Here is a 19,012-nt window from a genome sequence, read left to right on the forward strand (position 1 = left end):
ACTGAAGATTTTTGCATCTATGTTCATCAGTGAGATTGACCTATAGTTGTCTGTTTTGGTTGGATCTTTCTCTGCTTTGAGGATCAAGGTGATGCTTGCTTCCAGGAATGAATTTTAGAGTATTGCTTCCCTTTAAATTTCACTAAAGAGTTTGAGAAATAGTGGCATTAGGTCTTCCCTAAATTTCTTGTAGAATTTAGCAGTAAAGCTATCAGGACCTTTTCTTTGTTGGTAAGTTTTTAATTATATTTTTAATTTCATTGATATCCAGTGATTTAGAATTTTTATATCTTCTTGGTTCAACTTTGGTTATTCATATGGATCTAGGAATCTGTCCATTTCTTCTGTGTTTTCCATCTTAGTACAGGTTCTCAAAGTAGGTGTTGATGGTCCTTTGGATTTCTACTGAATCTGTTGTAATTTCACCTTTTTCATTCCTAATTACATGGATTTGAGCCTTTTCTTTCCTTTTTTTGATAAGGTTGGCTAAAGGTGTGTCAATTTTACTTATTCTTTTGAAGAACCAATTTTTTGATTTGTTAATTTTTTTGTATCATTCTCTTAGTCTCCATTGAAATGATTTCTGCTCTGATTTTTATCATTTCCTCCTTTGTATGAGCTTTAGGTTTGTCTTGCTCTTCTTTTTTCAGGAGCTTGAAGTTCTGTATTGGGTTGAGCTTGCTCTGTTTTCCTAATATGGCCATTCACTGCTATGAATTTCCCTCATAGGACTGTTTTTTCATTGTGTCCCATAAATTCTGGTGTGTTGTATTGGCATTACCATTTAATTGTAAAAACTGTCTGATTTTTTCTTTAATTTCTTCTGTGACTGATTGGTCATTCAGGAGGGTGTTAGTCAACCTCTGTGTGTTTGTGAAGTTCTTGTTCTTTTGCTATTAATCTCCAATTTCCTTTTCCAAAAATTATGAGAAAGAAAAAAAAAAGGAAACAAAATCTATGTAAATGGGGATGGCTGGTGGGGGTGAAGGATGCATAGGTAATGGGGAAAAATAAGAACTAAGATACATCATGTTCAGGTACAAATACCCAATGATAAATGTAAATGTATTGTCTACCTAAAATGTACCAATTAATATATAAATAAAAAATCTCCAATTTCCTTGCACTATGATTTGATAATATGCAAGGGATAACTTCAATTCTTTTTCATTTACTTAAGCATGAGCTAGCATGTGGTCTATTCTGGAGAATGACATATGTGCAGCTGAGAAGAATGTGAGTTCTGGTTTTGTGGGGGTGAAACATTCTGTAGACATCTATTATGTCCATTTGTTTAAAAGTTTGGTTCAGTTCTAGTATTTTATTGTTGATTTTTTTGTCTAGTTGATCTATTTGTGACAGTGGGCTATTGAGGTCCCCCATTAGTATTGTATTAGTGCTTATTTGATTTTTCATGTCCATTAATATTTGTTTTATATAGTTGGGTGGACTAGTTTGGGTGAATATATATTTATCATTATCATTTCTTCCTCTTGGGTTGTTACTTTTAGAAGGATGTAGTGGCCTTCTCTGTCTTTCTTAACTAGTTTTGGTTTGAAGTCAACTTTGTCTGCAAATAGGATGGCTACCCCTGATTTTTTTTTGGTTTCCATCACATGGAGTATTGTTTTCCATCCTTTGACTTTCATTCTATGAATTTCTTTTTTAGTTAAATGTGCTTCTTGTACATAGGATATTATTCTTGATCCATTCTGGTGGTCTATTTCTTTTGATTGATGAATTGAGGCCATTGACATTGATGGTTATAACTGATATGCATTGACTTATTCTTGTCATTCTATTTTCCTATTGTTGGCTCTTTTAGTTTTCTCCCCTTTCCATTTAATTTATTGCCTTGTCTGATGGTTTCATTCTGTTGGGCTTCAAGGAGTTGTGACCCTCATTGTCTTTTTCCTGGATATCATTTATAATTCTTTGAAGTGCTGGTTTGGCATTCATAAAATTCTTCAGGTGTTATTTCTCCATTAATTTTGAAAGATTGTTTTGCAGGTTAAATCAATGTGGGTTGGAGGTTATCATTTAGGGCTTGTAATACTTCATGCTCTTCTTGACTTGAGAGTATGTGTTGAGAAGTCTGCTGTGATTCTGATGGGATTTCCTTTGTATGTGATTTGTTTCTTTTCTCTAACTGCTTATAATATTTGGTTCTTCTGTTGGGTTTCTGGAATCTTGACTAATATATGTCTAGGTGTGGATTTTTTTTTTGCACTGGGGATCAAACTCAGGACCTTGCACTTGTGAGGCAGGCATGGGGCCACTGAGCTAAATTCTTGGCCCAGGTGTGGATTTTTATTGATCATGGCTAGTTGAAGTCCTATATGCCTCACTTATCTGTACATCAAGTTCTTTTACCCTGCTTGGGAAGTTTTCTTCCATTACTTTTGTGAACAGTTTTTCTTTTTATGTCATTTGCACTATCTCCTGCTTTTTCATCAACTCTGATCAGTCTTTTGTTCTTCTTTGCATCATCTAGTAGCTGCTGGATTGTTTTCTTTGATCCCTTACTATTTTTAAGAAATCTTTCTTTTCCTGGTCACTACAATCTTGCCTTCTCTATCTGATATTCTGTCCTTACATTAGCTCATTCTCCTGTGCATACTTTCAATGGCGTTTTTAATCTCCTGAATATCTGTTTGAATTTATTTGTGGATTCCATTTCTTTCCTATGCTGAGCCATCATAGATTCCATCATGTTCCTGAGCTCTTTTTTTTTTTTAATCTGTGTCTGCTGTCGAATTATTAATCATGTCTTCCACTATGGTCACCATCTCTGTTTTTAACTGAGAAATTATTTCTGATTTCATTTTTTCCAGATTCTCTTTTGTTGCCAGTTCAGACAGTACAGGTGGTTGAGTTATGGGTTGTTCCATCTCATTGCCCCCTAGCTTTCCCTTTGTTTATTTGGAAATCTGGGTTTGTGTCTTGTTTACATGTCTTCTCATTTCTTTTTTTCTGTTGTTAATGTTTTTGGCTTAATTCTTGGTTTGCTGCCTGTAAAATTCTTCTTGCTAGTATCTTTCTTGCTAGTATTTAGAACTCTTAGGGAATGGCTACTTTCTAGATTGCCCTCCTGGTATAGTTAGTCTTTTGGCCTTGAGTCTGTAATGGCCCTTAAGCAATCTCCATCCTGGAACACCAGCAAAGACACTTGATCAGAGCAATCCCAGCACCTTGGCCAAAGTAATATAATCAGCATCAACAACAGCATCAAACACAGCCCAGAAAATGACCAACTGTGCCAGCCACTATTCTTATACCATTAACCACTTGAACTAGACCTATGAACACATATAAAAATTAAGAACCAACCTGAAATATGTTTACAATAAACCAGCCCTTCAATATAGTGGCCTTACCCTCTAGGTAGAAGACTTAGAAGGAATTGGGGGGGGGTCAGGTAGAGAGATAATAGAAGAGGGAGAGGTTAGAAATAGGGCTAGAAGACACAGGAAGATCATGGGAACCTTGGGAAACTGGTAAAGACAGGAGGAAAAGAGGGACAGAAGGAATAAATACAAAACAGAACAAACTAATAGTGACAGGGAGAGTAGAAACTGTACTTATGCTCCTATAAGAATAAAACAATCAAAAGAGAAAAAGAAGAAAATAAAAAAAGAAGAGAAATATAGGACAATAAGCATAAGAAAGGAAAGAAATGAAGAAGAAAAAGAGAGGAGAAAGCAAAAAGCAAAAGAAAGGAAGAAAGAAAGAAGAAAAAAGGGGGTGTCCCTTCAAAGGGTGTCTGTATTGTCACTGGTAGACAATATGGGCAGCAGCCTGCAGAACCATGTCAGATAATTTCAGTGAGCCTGCCATAGTCCACTGAGATTTAAGCTGGTTTCTGGCTGCAATGCCAGAATTGAACTCATTGCTCTCCTGCAGGTTTGAACTCTGCACAGTTTTACTGCAGGTTCAAGTTGCCCTTCCTCTGCAGCAAGTCCAGTTCCCAGCAGGAGGTGATGATCCCACCAACTCACAAACTGCTGTAGTCCACTGAGTCTTCACTACAGTGTCTCTCTTAGCTCTCCCCATGGGCTTCAACTTTCTGACTTCTGGGGTTGAGATCTGGGGACTTTCCTCAATCAGCAATCTTCCCTATGTTGCTTGCCCAAGCCTCCCTCTGTGATTCTGTCTGCACAACTCTCTCTCTCAGCTCCTGTGGCACCTTCTGTGTGTGTCTGCTGTCCCAGTGTGACGAAGAGGATTAAGTGTTCCTTCCTGTCGCTAGCCAAGGCCCCTTGTCCACACCTACATTTTTTCTCAGCTCAGAATGGGTGCCTCTAGTCTTTTGTGGTCAAGGTCCTGGATGGACTTGGGAGCAGAGTTTGGCTGGATCTGTTCTCTACTTTACAACATAAATTCCCTTGATTTGTTGACCAGCTACCAGTAGTCCACTGTGGCTGTTTGTCTCTTCCTTTATTTCTCACAGGGCAGCAAAGTGGCCTTGGGAGAAAGGACAAAAAAACCCCCCAAACAATAGGAGGTGGAGGGTGGGACAGCATCTCTGTCCAAATGGCGGGCATGACCCGGCTACTGTTCAGTTTGGATGAACCAGGTTTTCAACTTAAATTCCCTCTATCTGCTGACCAGCTGCCAACAGTCCCAATCTGCCATATTTGGGCTGCTTTCCCCTTCTATCTCTGTGGGCTGCAGCATGGCCCTGGAAGTATGCAGTGTCTTTGGGCTAAGGAAGTTCAAGTTTGCACCTCTGCCCAAATGGCAACCACGTCCCAGTTGCTGATGGCAGGAACTTCACTTACCAATTTCATTTTCCTCCAGGGTGGACCTTCAGGGGAATATTGTCTGGTGTTTTCACTGCTGCCTACAGTTGAACAGGCCTCTCCTGCTTCAGGTCCTGGACTCTGTTTCTCAGTGAGCCACTGAGTTGTTTTCTCAGATCCTATCCCCACTGGGACAGCAGGTATACTGCTGATTCACTGGGTCAAGTGTCTTTGTTTTGCTTGTTTAATCTAATTCTCCTTTGGTAATGGATTGTATTTTCTCCTTTTCCTCTGTTTATTCCCTTGATATTCTTGCATCTCTTCTTGTTTGGAGGGCTTCAGGTTGATGATTTCCAGATATCAGGCACTTTATCCTGGGAAAATTATGCAGGTGGCACTCACTGTTGCACCATTTTCCCCAGTTTCTTGGATCTTAAATTTGTGTTTTGTAACAATTTGAATTAGGCACTTGTTAAGATCTCTTACATTCCTGAAATCTAAGTATTTCAGAAAAGAGGTAGAACCCGCCCCCCCATTTCTACCAATGTTGGTTAAGACTCAACTTAGATCATATCATATAGGCTCCATAGGAAATTTAATTGTATTTCTTGGATTTTTATTCTACATTTGTTTTTTAGTTGAAGTTTTCAAAGAGATTGTATGACACTCATACCAACATATTAAAACTATTATGTAAGATCTATTACAATTTAATCATTTAGTACACAAGAAGACTAAGAAAATGTTTTCTAACTCTTGAAGGAATGAACCTGAGATGACTGATACTGTCTAAGGTTTTCACCTCAATAGGTCTTTTAATAACCTGGAATCATTAGCAGTTAGGTAGCTTTCACTTTCTACAGCTAATGTAAGTTTTTCTTTGTTTCCCTTGCCCCTGCCCCCCTCAGAGTTGAGCCTATTAACACTTCTCCAACCTGTAGCCATCAGTGATTTTTGAAAGACAACATAGCAGGGTGGCTTCCTGTACAGTGCTGGTGAAAGGGGGCTTTGCATCCTACAGGAGTATGCCAGATCTTTTCTTCAGGTAGATGATGAGTTTTCTAGCTTTAGAGCTTCATTGTAACAAGCATGTCTTTCTGAATCATTTTATTAGGTATTGATTTTATTTGACTGTGGACAGATACACTCACACCCAGTCAACTTATAAAGTATTTTATTTCTGTTAAAGATATCTACTTAGCTATGTATTATTTTGCTTTCCTTTGGGAAGTGGTCATTACAGTACACCTTTTTGAGTGTATTAATTTTAAGGCTTAAATTAAACATACTAACATCAAGAAATCTCAGAAATATTTATTACCCTTTGCACACTTTGAGTCAAACTTGTGATTGATTTTTAATGTTATACATTTTCTGATACGGCTATTGTGATAATATCTGGGGTGAAGAACAAATCTGAGGGCTGTTATAAGCTTTTGTTTTCACAAATAAATAATTGAAAGTGATAAAGAAAAAGTTATGATTGTTATAAAATGGCAAATAACATGATAATAAATAAGTCATTCAGTTATTGTGTTTCGTATAGATAGTGTTGTATGCATTGTATTGATACAAGCATCTACATGATTGTGTAAAGTTATCATCTTTCTAAAATGTTTGATGCAGGTTCAAGTCAGACCTCATTTTTGTAGAAGGAGGAAATTATTAGACAATGTAAAAGACTAAAACATTTCTGAACAGACCCCAAGTGTTCATATGGCATAAAGTATAAGACCTAGGCACTTTCAAATTTGAGATAATGTGTTTTTCTGAGATCCTACAAAAGAAAGGACTTGGCTTGACATCTCTGTGAGCCCTTTCTAAACAAAGAAGTCAAGAAAATGCCTGGCAGTGTATCCTTTAATTAATTCTAATCAGTGTGTAGAGATATTTGAAGATGTGTCTTTTATTAAATTGGTTCATTGATAATCTATCATAACATGACAGGCTTAAAGATAAAATTCATAAAGTGGTAAAAATCTTGAGTAGCTTTATAGGACAAAGCACTGAGAAAAAATACATTTATGTTGTATGTAAATTTATAAGATATTGAAAGTAGAATACATCAGAGGGACAAAATGTTACAACTGATTTTAAGTAAAGGTTATTTTGAAAGGAGTTTTGGTTTGGTATATTAAGAAATACAGGTGCCCCGGCAACAATCCACTGCACAGTCTCCACACCCCACCCCGCCTGCTCCTCTGTACAGCCACCTGGTTCCACACTACAAAGACACAGAGGACATCAGAACACCAGAACACAGTACTGAGTCCCGCTGCTCTCGACCCAGAGGTAGGGGCTTCTGAGCAGCCGTCCCATGGCTCCTGGTCCAGAGGAAGGGGTTTCTCAGCCACCATCACTCCCGCTGCTCCAAGCCCAGAGAAAAGGGCTTTGGGCCACCTTCTGTCCCACTGCTCCTTGCCCAGAGGAAGGGGCTTACTGGCCACCATCCCTCCCACTGATCCCAGCCCACAGAAAAGGGCTTTTGGGTCACCATTCCTACAGCTGCTCCTGATCCCTGTCCCAACTCTCCCAGCTCAGAGGAGGTAATCCCTGCAGGTACCAACAGGCCCCCACCCCCAGTCAAAATGAGGAAACATGTAAATAAGTCTCAAAACCAGACTTCCAGATCACCTAGAGCAACCCCAAAGGGAAATGAAATGGAACAGTCTGATATTCAACCACCTGGACCCACTGAACTGGCAAAAAAAGGGATCTGGAAAAAATGAAATCAGAAATAATTTCTCAGATAACAGGAGAAATTGTGCTCCTAGTGAAAGACATGATTAATAAATCTAGAGAGGAGCTAAGGAACATGATGGAATCCCAACATAGGAAACAAATGGAATCCACAAAACAGATGCAAATAGGTTTCCAGGACATGAAAAACTCCACTGAAAGTCTACACAGCAGAATGAGCCAATGTGAGGACAGAATTTCAGATATAGAAGATAAGATTGCAATTAATGACCAGGAAAAGAAAAATTGCTTCAAAATTGTAAGGGACCACAAGAAATCAATCCAGCAGCTGCTAGATGATGCAAAGAAGAATAATATAAAACTGACTGGAGTCAATGAAGAAACAGGAGAGAGTGGAGATGACATAAAAAATCTCTTCATAGAAATAATGGCAGAAAACATCCCAAGCAGGGGAAAAGAGCTTGACATACACATAAGTGAGACATATAGGACTCCAAATAGCCTTGATCAAAAAAAATGTACACATAAGCATATAATTTTTAAGATTCCAGAAACTCAACAGAAGAACAAAGTTCTACAAGCAGTGAGAGAAAAGAAACAAATCACATACAAAGGAAAGCTCATCAGAATCGCAGCAGACTTCTCAACACAAACCATCAAGGCAAGAAGAGCTTGGAGTGATGTATTCGAAGCCCTAAAGGAAAACGGGTTCCAACCCAGATTGATATACCCTGCAAAACTATCTTTCAAAATTGATGGAGAAATAAGATACTTTCATGACAAAGAGCACATTAGGAACTTTATAAATACAAAACCAGCACTCCAAAAAATTGTAGAAAATATCCTAGGAACAGACAATGAGGATCACAACCCCAGGAAGCACAGCAGAATGAAACCATCAGGTGTGACAAGAAATTAAATGTAAAGGGGGAGAATCCAATAAAAAGAAAAAGTCATGACAATGATAAGTCAATATGTATCATTTATAGCCATCAATGTTAATGGTCTCAATACACCAATCAAAAGAAATAGACTGGCAGAATGGTTCAAGAAGCAAAATCCAACAATATGCTGCATACAAGAAACACACTTAATTCAAAAGGAAACTCACAGACTGAAAGTTAAAGGTTGGAAAACAATACTCTATGTGACAGGAACCCGAAAAAAAGCAGGAGTAGCTATCTTCTTTGCAGATCAAGTAGATTTCAAACCAACACTGAATAAGAGAGATGAAGAAGGACACTACATCCTTGTAAAGGGAAGAATCCAAGAGGAAGAGATGACAATCATAAATATCTATACACCAAACATTAGTGTACCCAACTACATAAAGCAAATACTAATGGACATGAAAAGTCATATATGCACTAACACAATTGTAGTGGGGGACCTCAACACCCTACTGTCACAAACAGATAGATCAACTAGATGAATAATAAGTAATGAAATACTAGAACTCAATCAAATTCTTGAACAAATGAACTTGACAGATGTTTACAGAGTCTTCCACCCCACAAAATCAGAATAAACATTCTTCTCAGCTGCACATGGGTCATTCTCCAAAATGGACCACATACTCACACATAGAACATGTTTAAGTAAGTGCAAAGGAAACGAAGTTATCCCCTGTATATTATCAGACCATAGTGCAATGAAATTGGAGATCCATAACAAAAGAAACTGCAAAAATTTCATAAACACGTGGAAATTGAACAACACACTTCTGAATAACCAATAGGTCACAGAGGAAATTAAAGAAGAAATCAGACATTTCCTTCAATTAAATGACAATGGCAATACAACATATTGGAATCTATGGGACACAATGAAAGCAGTCTTATGAGGGAAATTCATAGCAGTGAATACACATATTAGGAAAACAGAATGAACCCAATGAAACAACCTGATGTTGAACCCCAAGCTTCTAGAAAACGAAGAGCAGGGCAAACACAAAGCTCATACAAGAGAGGAAATTATAAAGATCAGAGGAGAAATCAATGCAATGGAGATTAAGAGAATGATACAAAAAATCAATGAAGCCAAGAGTTCATTCTTCAAAAGAATCAACAAAATTGATAAACCCTTAGCCAACCTTATCAGAACAAGGAAAGAAAAGGCCCAAATCCATGCAATTAGGAATGAAAAGGGTGAAATTACAACAGAGCCACCAGAAATCCAGAGGATCATCAATACCTACTTCCAGGACTTATATGCCAATAAGATGGAAAATACAGAAGAATTGCACAGATTCCTAGATACATATGAATTACCAAAGTTGAATGAAGAAGACCTAAAAATTCTAAACAACCCAATATCAATCAATGAAATTGAAAATGTAATTAAAAACTTATCAACTAAGAAAAGCCCGGGCCCTGATGGCTTCACTGCTGAAATCTACAAGACTTTTAGAGAGGAACTACTGACACTACTGTTTAAACTCTTCAATGAAGTTGAAAGGGAAGCAATACTCCCAAATTCATTCCTGGAAGCAAGCATCACCTTGATCCCCAAAGCAGAGAAAGACCCAACCAAAAAGGAGAACCAGAGGCCAATCTCACTAATGAACATAGATGCAAAAATCCCTAAAAAGATACTGGCAAATACAATGCAGAAGATCATCAAGGAGATCATACATCCTGATCAAGTGGGATTCACCCCAGTGATGCAGGGATCACTCAATATACACAAATCAATCAATGTAACATACTATATCAATAGAGCCAAGGACAAATCCTTATGATTATCTCCGTAGACACAGAACAACACTTGACAAAATCCAGCATGCATTTATGATAAAAAAATGGTCTCTACCTCAAACTGATAAAAGCCATCTATGAAAAACCAACAGCCAATATCATACTAAATGGTCAAAAACTGAAATCCTTCACACTGAAATCAGGAACAAGACAAGGATGTCCACTATCACCACTCTTGTTCAATATAGTTTTGGAAACATTAACCATGTCAATTACACAAGAGAAAGAAATAAAAGGAATAAAGATAGGAAATGAAGGAGTCAAATTGTCATTATTTGCAGATGACATGATACTCTATATAGAAGACCCCAAGAACTCCACCAAAAGTCTTCTAGTCTCAATAGCCAAATGCAGTCAAGGTCAACACACAAAAATCAAAAGCTTTCCTCTACAGGAATGACAGAACCACTGAGAGAGAAATAGGGCAAATAATTCCTTTCACAATAGCATCCAAAAAACTGAAATACCTTGGAATCAACCTAACGAAAGGAATCAAAGACCTCTTCTCTGAAAACTATGGCATTCTGAAAAGAGAGATTGAAGGTGATTTCAGAAAATGGACAGACATCCCCTGCTCCTGGGTAGGAAGGATTAATATAGTGAAAATGGCCATGCTTCCAAAACTGCTATATAGATTTAATGCAATTCCAATTGAGATCCTACCAGCATACTTCATGGACCATGAGAAAGCAATCCAAAAACTCATTTGGAACAAGAAGTGACCCAGATTAGCAAAAGCAATTCTAGGTAACAAAGACATGGCAGGGGACATCACAATTCCCAACTTGCAATTATACTACAAAGCTACTGTGATAAAAACAGCATGGTATTGGCAAAGAAACAGACCTGAGGACTAGTGGAACAGATTAGAAGATGCAGAAACAACTCCAGACACACTCAGCCATCTCATCTTTGATAAAGTAGCCAAACACCTTCACTGGAGGAAAGATAGCCTCTTTAATAAATGGTGCTGGAAAAATTGGGCTTCAACTTGCCAAAGATTAAAACTAGACTTATATCTCTCACCATGCACTAAACTAAAATCAAAATGGATGAAAGATCTCAATATTAAAATAGAAACTCTGAACCAGTTGGAACAGAGGTTAGGTAGAACCCTTGAAGACATTGGTGTAGGAAAAGATTTTATGAATGAAACCTCAGTTGCCCTTGAACTAGCACAAACAGTCAACAAATCAGATCTCTTTTTATTAAACAGCTTCTGCACAGCAAGAGAAAATACCAGCAGTGTGAAGAGACAGTCCACAATGTGGGAAAAAATCTTCACCTGCTCTCCCTCAGACAAAGGTCTACTATCTCGAATCTATAAAGAACTTAAAAAGATCAGACCTCCCAAATGGAAAGACCCAATCCGAAAATGGGCATCTGAAATGAACAGACATTTCTCAGACAAAGAAGTAGAAATAGCAAATAAATACATTAAAAAATGTTCAACATCACTGGTCATTGGAGAGATGCAAATGAAAACAATGCTGAGATTCCACCTCAGTCCAGAAAGAATGCTGCTATCATGAAATCAACCAATAACAAATGCTGGTGGGGCTGTGGGGAAAGAGGAAGCCTGCTCCACTGCTGGTGGGAGTGCAGACTGGTGCAACCACTGTGGAAATCAGTATGGAGATACCTCAAAGAACTAGGACTGGAAGTCCCATTTGACCCTGCTATTCCACTGCTGGGGATCTTCCCTAAAGAATTAAAAGAATCATACCACAGTGATATATGTGCACCCATGTTCATAGCAGCGCAGTTTGTGATAGCTGAGACTTGGAAACAGCCCAAATGCCCATCAACTGGAGACTGGATAAAGAAAATGTGGGGTTTTTATAAAATGGAGTACTATTCAGCCATAAAATATGAGAAATTAGAGACATTTATAGCTAAGTGGATGCACATTGAGGTGATACTCTTAAGTGAAATAAATTGGACACACATGTATAAATACCAAATAGTTTCTCTGGTGTGAGAAACTGAAAGTGGAAATAAGGACTAGAATGTATAATAGGTAATGTGAAATAGGAAGAACAGGGGCAAAGGGGAAGGAAGTGGGAGGGCTAGGGGAAAGGATAGAAGGGAATGGAATTAATATGAGAAAATGGAAAAATAGGAACAAAATCTGTGTAAATAGGGAGGAATGTTGGGGTTGAAGGGAGGGCTGGGCAAGGGTGGAAAATAAGAACCAAGAGAGATTATGTAAAGGTGCAAATTTCCAATGATTAATGTCACTATATTGTATACCTAAAATGTACCAATGATTAGAATGAATAATCGATAATGCAAAATAGGAAGAAAAGGTCCAAAGTGGTAGGGGTAGTGGGAGGGGCAGGGGGAAGGAAAGAAGGGAAAGGAAAAATGATGAGAAATGGAAAAAATGGAAATAAAGTCTTTGTAAATAGGGATGGGTGGAGGGGGTGAAGGGAGGCCTAGGAATATGCAAAAATAAGAACCAAGATGCATCATGTAAAGGTATAATTCCCAATGAGAAATGTAATTGTGTTGTTTCCTTAAAATGTACCAATAAAAGAATTTAAAAAAAAAAGAAATACGTTTATATCAGTTAGTTGTTGAACAAAATGGATATTCACAGAAAATACAATGGGCTCTTTTCTTCCCTTGTTTTGAAGGTCAAGCCTGCTACAGATGCTTTGAGATTTTACACAAAACATGGAAAACTTGAAAATTTCATTTTTAAAATTTGGTTGTCATATTTATAATCAATAATCACTTGTATTTATATAATTCAAATGTTTTCAACCCTTTTTTTCTACTTATTTATCTCATGAACTATATTCCTATGAGATACGCAGGCAAAAATTTGTCTTATTTTGCTTACGGGATATGATGGCAGAGAGATTAAACAGGAAATGGTCAATACTGAACCCTGGTCCTCTGAGCCCTATGCCTGGGTCTGCATCCTGTATACTGCATATCCCTTTAGACTACTGGAGTTAACACCTCCTATGGGACTGGGTTTCTTTGTTTCATTTGTCTCCAAATCAGTGAACCATATTCAGGATTTAAAAATAATTTCCCTATTTTCTGTTTTGCAGAATAAAGAGGGCATTATACAGTTGGAAACTAATTCCACAACCAGTACAACAAGAAGAAATCAGCAGTTGAGAGATGTGTAGTGGTAGAGAACAGGAGTTTCAGAGGACCTTAGAAACACAAAATGGGCAATAGAGATAGGAGGGAACTGTCAGGACAAGATTGCTGGAAAGGAGGTGAAATCCTATGTCAATCTGTGTTGTTCTGTGTTTGTAGTATTGCAGGGCTAGTTGGAAGAATCACATGTTCATCCTGGCCACGTGCTGTGGTTCGAGGCATCAGTATTATAGTCAATTGGAATTTTCATCTTGAGATTTGTGATAGCGATCCCCACAGGTGGCTTGAAATCCTTAACAGTGAATTCTTGACAATGGGTTTAATAAACAGTTTGTGCTACTTAAATGGAAGGACAAACAGTGGAATGAAATTTAGATTCTCCAGAAGCTTGAAGAGTTGAAAGATCAACACTTTTTCAAAATTTACTTACAACTGAAGCACTGGCTGAATAAGACTGGTAGATTTCTCTGAGAAAAGTATACAAAACAGAAGAATATATCTGGATGATTTGTTAGTTTTTGAGGGGCCAATAGGAGGGTTAGGACCAACTTTAATAATGTTACCTATTGTATATGTGTTCTTTTTGATACAAATACTTAGGAATAGAGAGTATGAATGTGCTCTTACCATTTTTAAGGGAGAATATCCATAAATACCACTGAGAATAGTTAGAAATTTCTTGAGATAAGAAATAATCCCCCCATAGAAATTCAACCTATCGGTGCATTGTGGTAAAAGTTATGACCACATCTGACACATTAAAATTTTGATTCTTGATTTCAAAATAAAAAATAAAGCTCAATTATATGAACTGGCTGGGGAAATTATAAATCCAGAACTTGTATGTCAAGTCTGGAAAATCAGGGCTGAGGTGCCTAAGCTCTGCTCTTTGACATTTTCTAACTATCAAGGAAAATAATTGAGTCTACTATTTGTTCTCACCTAATGCACTGCTTCCTTATTACAAGTTGAAGAGGGCTTCAAGCATTGGGTTCACACTCTGAAGAGAAAGATAGCACTGTGAAGTTATGCATAGGTACAGTATGTATTCTTGCTTTACTTTAGAGAGTGTCATTCAAAGTGCTTTCTAGTTGGAAAACGGTGTGACCAATTGCACATAACCTCAGCTAATTCTAAGACATCACTCCCAACTCTCCCAGCCCTCACCCTTTAGACTTTGTATTCCATTCTGTTATTTTTTTCTTCATAAGTGTTCTGATAAAAGAAGAACAGTTTGGAATTTAAAAAGTTTCTTGTACATCATACCGGATGAGTTGAAAAGCTGATCTTATAGAATTGGTCTCTACAATTGAGTAGGGATTCTATTATCCAGGAAAGTAGATGGAGTCATGGTAAAAGCAGCTCTCTTTAGTTTAGTAGGTTTAAGTTCTGAAGAAAATTAGTCTTCATTTCCTTAAATGACAGAGATTTGCAGTTCCCCACAAATTTTCCTTGATTTTTGAGCATAGAGCCATACGTTCTCATTTTTAATGTCAAGTTATTAATACTTATATATAGCAGCCCACAACCTGCCAGACCCTGGTCATGCAGACCCCACACCCCGCCCAAACTCGCCATGTGGACACCACATGGCATCTGAATCCTCACAGCAGAGGTGCCAGGGGGAACATAAAGGCCATGGTTATGAGTGCCAGAAGATAGAGCAGAGGTGAACAACAGAGAGGGCCTTTCTGATGCTCCTCAATGAAAATTGAAGCCCACTGGGAAAGTGAAGAAAAACTCTTCAGTGAAAGTACACTGGACCATCATGGTTGGTAAGTTGGTGGGATCAGCACTGCCCATAGAAACCCGGACTTGCATGGGGGGAGGACAGCTGGAACCTGCAGTAGAACCTTGCAGAGTTTAATCCTGCAGAAGGTCAGGGACCTCAACTTGGACCTTGCAGCCAGAGATCGGCCTGAATCTCAGTGGACTACAGCTGGCTTGCTGAGACTAACTGACTTAAGGCCTGCACACTGCTGCCCACATTGCTTACCAGGACAGCAGAGACATATCCCGAGGGAGACCTTATTTTGTTTGTTTGTTTTGTATATATATATTATATATACAATATATATAATATATATACTATATATATTCTTTTTTTCTTTTCTTTTTCTCTCTATCTCTTCTGGCTCTATATTTCTCTCTCTCTTTGTTCCTGTCCCATTCTGAATTTTTTTTCTCTCTCTCTCCTCTTGACTGTCACATTTATAGGAAGGTGAATACAATTTCCAGCTTCACAATTGTTGCCAGTTTGTTTTGTACATGTCTCTGTTCTTTTGCTCTGTCTTTTCCTCCTGTCTTCAACAGATCCCCACATTTTGCATGATCTTCTCAAGTCCTCTAGCCTCACCTCTAACCTTTCCCTCTCCCTCTATCTCTCTACCCCTCCCTCACCAACCCCTGCTAAATCCTTATCCCAAAGGGTAAATTTGCCATATGGAAGGGTCTATTTGCTAAAAACATATTTTGAGCTGGCCCTAGATTTTGATCTAGCTCACCAAGTTAAAGGTGACAGATTTACTGCTACCAAAAATTATCATTTTCTAAGATGTGTTTGATGCTGATTGTGTCCATTGTGCTAAGGTGTTGTGATTGATCTAATCAGTTGTCCTCCCTGGTATACTGAAAATGAGATTGCTTAAGAGTCATTAGAAAATAAAGCCTAAAAAGTCCAGCTATACCTGGAAGATATCTCTAAGAAGCAATCACTCCACAGGGGCTCTAAACACCAGTAATAAGGATACTCACAATAAGAAATAATGGAGTATCAGCCCAGGAATTAAAGCAAAAAACAGGATCAACAACAGAATTTAAAATGAGAAGACACCTTGGCAGGACACAAATCCAGACTTCCAGCTCACCAAAGGCAAATTCAGGGGGAAATGCAGTGGAAAAAAACCACCCGGACACCCTGAACTGATAGCACAGGAAGTAACAAAACAGATACATGAGGCTCTAGAAAAACTGAAAGCAGAAATAATTTCCCAGATAGTTACAGAGATGGTGAGCAAAGTGAAAGACATGATTATAGGCTCTAGAACAGAAACAGATAAAAAAAAAAAAAAAATGAGCTCTGAACCATGCTGGAAGCCATGAACGCCCAGCATAAGAAATAAATGGAAACCATGATCGCCCAACAGAGGAACGAAATGGAATCCATGAAACAGATTCAAACAGATATCCAGGAGATTAAAAACTCCATTAAAAGTGTTCACAGCAGATTGAGAGAATGTCAACATAGAATATCAGATATAGAAGACAGGTTTGTGGTTAGTGACCATGAAAAGAGAGATTTCTTGAAAATAGTAAGGGACCATGAGAAATCAATCCAGCAGCTGCTAGATGATGCAAAGAAGAATAATGTGAGACTGATAGGAGTCCATGAAAAAGCAGGAGAAAGTACAAATGACATAAAAAAAAAACTGTTCACAGAAGTAATAGTAGAAAACTTCCCAGACAGAGGTAGAGAATTGGACATACTAATAAGTGAGGCATATAGAAATTCAACTAGACATGACCAAAAAAAATGTACACCTAGACATATAATAGTCAAGATCCCAGAAACCCAACAGAAGAACAAAATTCCATAAACAGAGAAAAGAAACAAATCACATGCAAAGCAAAGCCCATCAGACTCACAGCAGACTTCTCAACACAAACCCTCAAGTCAAGGAGAGCCTCGAGTGAAGTATTTCAACCCCTAAAAGAAAATAACGTCCAATCTAAACTGTTGTATCATGCAAAATTATCTTTCAAAATTGATGGGGAAATTAGATACTTCCATGACAAAGAACACCTGAGAAATTTCATGAACACCAAACCAGCCCTCCAAACAACTCTAAACAATATCCTAGAAAAAGACAGTGAAGGTCACAACTCCTTGAGGCCCATCCAACAGAGCAAAGCCACCAGGCAAGGCAAGAAACTAAAGGGAAAGGGGGAAAAGTAAAAGAGCCGACTACAGTAAATCATGACAATGATGAGTCAGTATCTATTAACTATCACCATCAATGTTAATGGGATAAATTCACCAATCAGAAGAAATAGACTGGCAGAATGGATTAAGAAGCAAAATCCAACCATATGGTGTATACAAGAAACATACCTAATTCAGAAAGACATTCATAGACTGAAAGTAAAAGGGTGGAAAACAGTTCTCCATGTGACAAGAACCTGGACAAAAAGGTAGAAATTTTATTTGCAGACAAAATAGATTTCAAACTAAAACTGATTAAGAGAGACAAAGATGGTCACTACATCCTTGTGAAGGGAACAATCCAAGAGGAAGAGATGACAATCCTAAATATATATCCACCAAATATGAATGACCCCAAATATACAAAACAGATATTAATGGACATGAAAAAACCAAATAAGCACTAGTACAATTGTAGTGGGGGACCTCAATACCCCACTGTCACAAATAGACAGATCATCTAGACAAAAAATCAACAATGAAATTCTAGAACTAAACCAAACTTCTGAACAAATGGACTTAACAGATGTCTACAGAGTGTTCCACACCACAAAATCAGAATATACATTCTTTTCAGCTGCACACGGGTCATTCTGCAAATCATAGCACATGTTAGCTCATAGGCCATGTTTAAGTAAATGCAAAAGAATTGAATTTACCCTCTCTATATTATTAGGTCATAGTGCAATAAAATTGGAGATCAATAGCAGAAGTAACTGCAAAACCCCCACAAACACATGGATAATACATGGATAGCATTCTCCTGAATAGCCACTGGGTCACAGAGGAAATTAAAGATGAAATTAGACAGTTTCTACAAGTAAATGATAATGCTGGTACAACATACAGGAATCTATGGGACACAATGAAAGCAATTCTATGAGGGAAATTACAAACAATGAATGCCCATATTAGGAAAACAGAGCTCGAATAAAAACCTAATGCTGAACCTCAAGCTCCTAGAAAAAGAAGAACATGACAAACCCAAAGCTCATACAAGAGAGGAAATTATAAAGATCAGAGCAGAAATCAATGCAATGGAGACTAAGAGAACAATACAAAAAATCAATTAATCAGAGTTGGTTTTTTGAAAGAATAAATTAAATCAATAAACCCTTAGTCAACCTTATCAAAAAAAGGAAAGAAAAGGCTCAAATCCATGCAATTAAGAATGAAAAAGGTGAAGTCACAACAGACTCAGCAGAAATCCAGAAGATCATCAATACCTACTTTGAGAACCTGTACTCTAATAAAATGAAAACAGAAAAAAAGGAGAGATTCCTAGATACATATGAATTGCCAATGTTAAATGAAGAAGATATAAAAATTCTAAACACTCCAATTACAATGAGTGAAATTGAAAATGTAATTAAAAATTTACCAACAAAGAAAAGCCCAGATCCTGATGGCTTCACTGCTGAATTCTACAAGACATTTATAGAAGAACTATGGCCATTACTCTTTAAACACTTCAATGAATTTGAAAGGAGAGCAGTACTTCCAAATTCATTCCTGGAAGCAAATATTACTTTGATTCCAAAACCAGGGAAAGGCCCAATCATAAAGGAGAACTACAGGCCAATCTCCCCAATGAACATAGGTGCAAAAATCCTCAACAAGATACTGGCAAAGAGAATACAGAGCATCATCAAGAAGATCATACTAAGCAAGTTGGATTTATCCCAGGAATGCAGGGATGATTCAACATATGT

Source organism: Heterocephalus glaber, unplaced genomic scaffold (genome assembly GCF_053883595.1).
Source record: "Heterocephalus glaber isolate CG9 unplaced genomic scaffold, H.glaber_assembly_v1.0 deba00000331, whole genome shotgun sequence".
Classification (NCBI taxonomy): Eukaryota; Metazoa; Chordata; class Mammalia; order Rodentia; family Bathyergidae; genus Heterocephalus; species Heterocephalus glaber.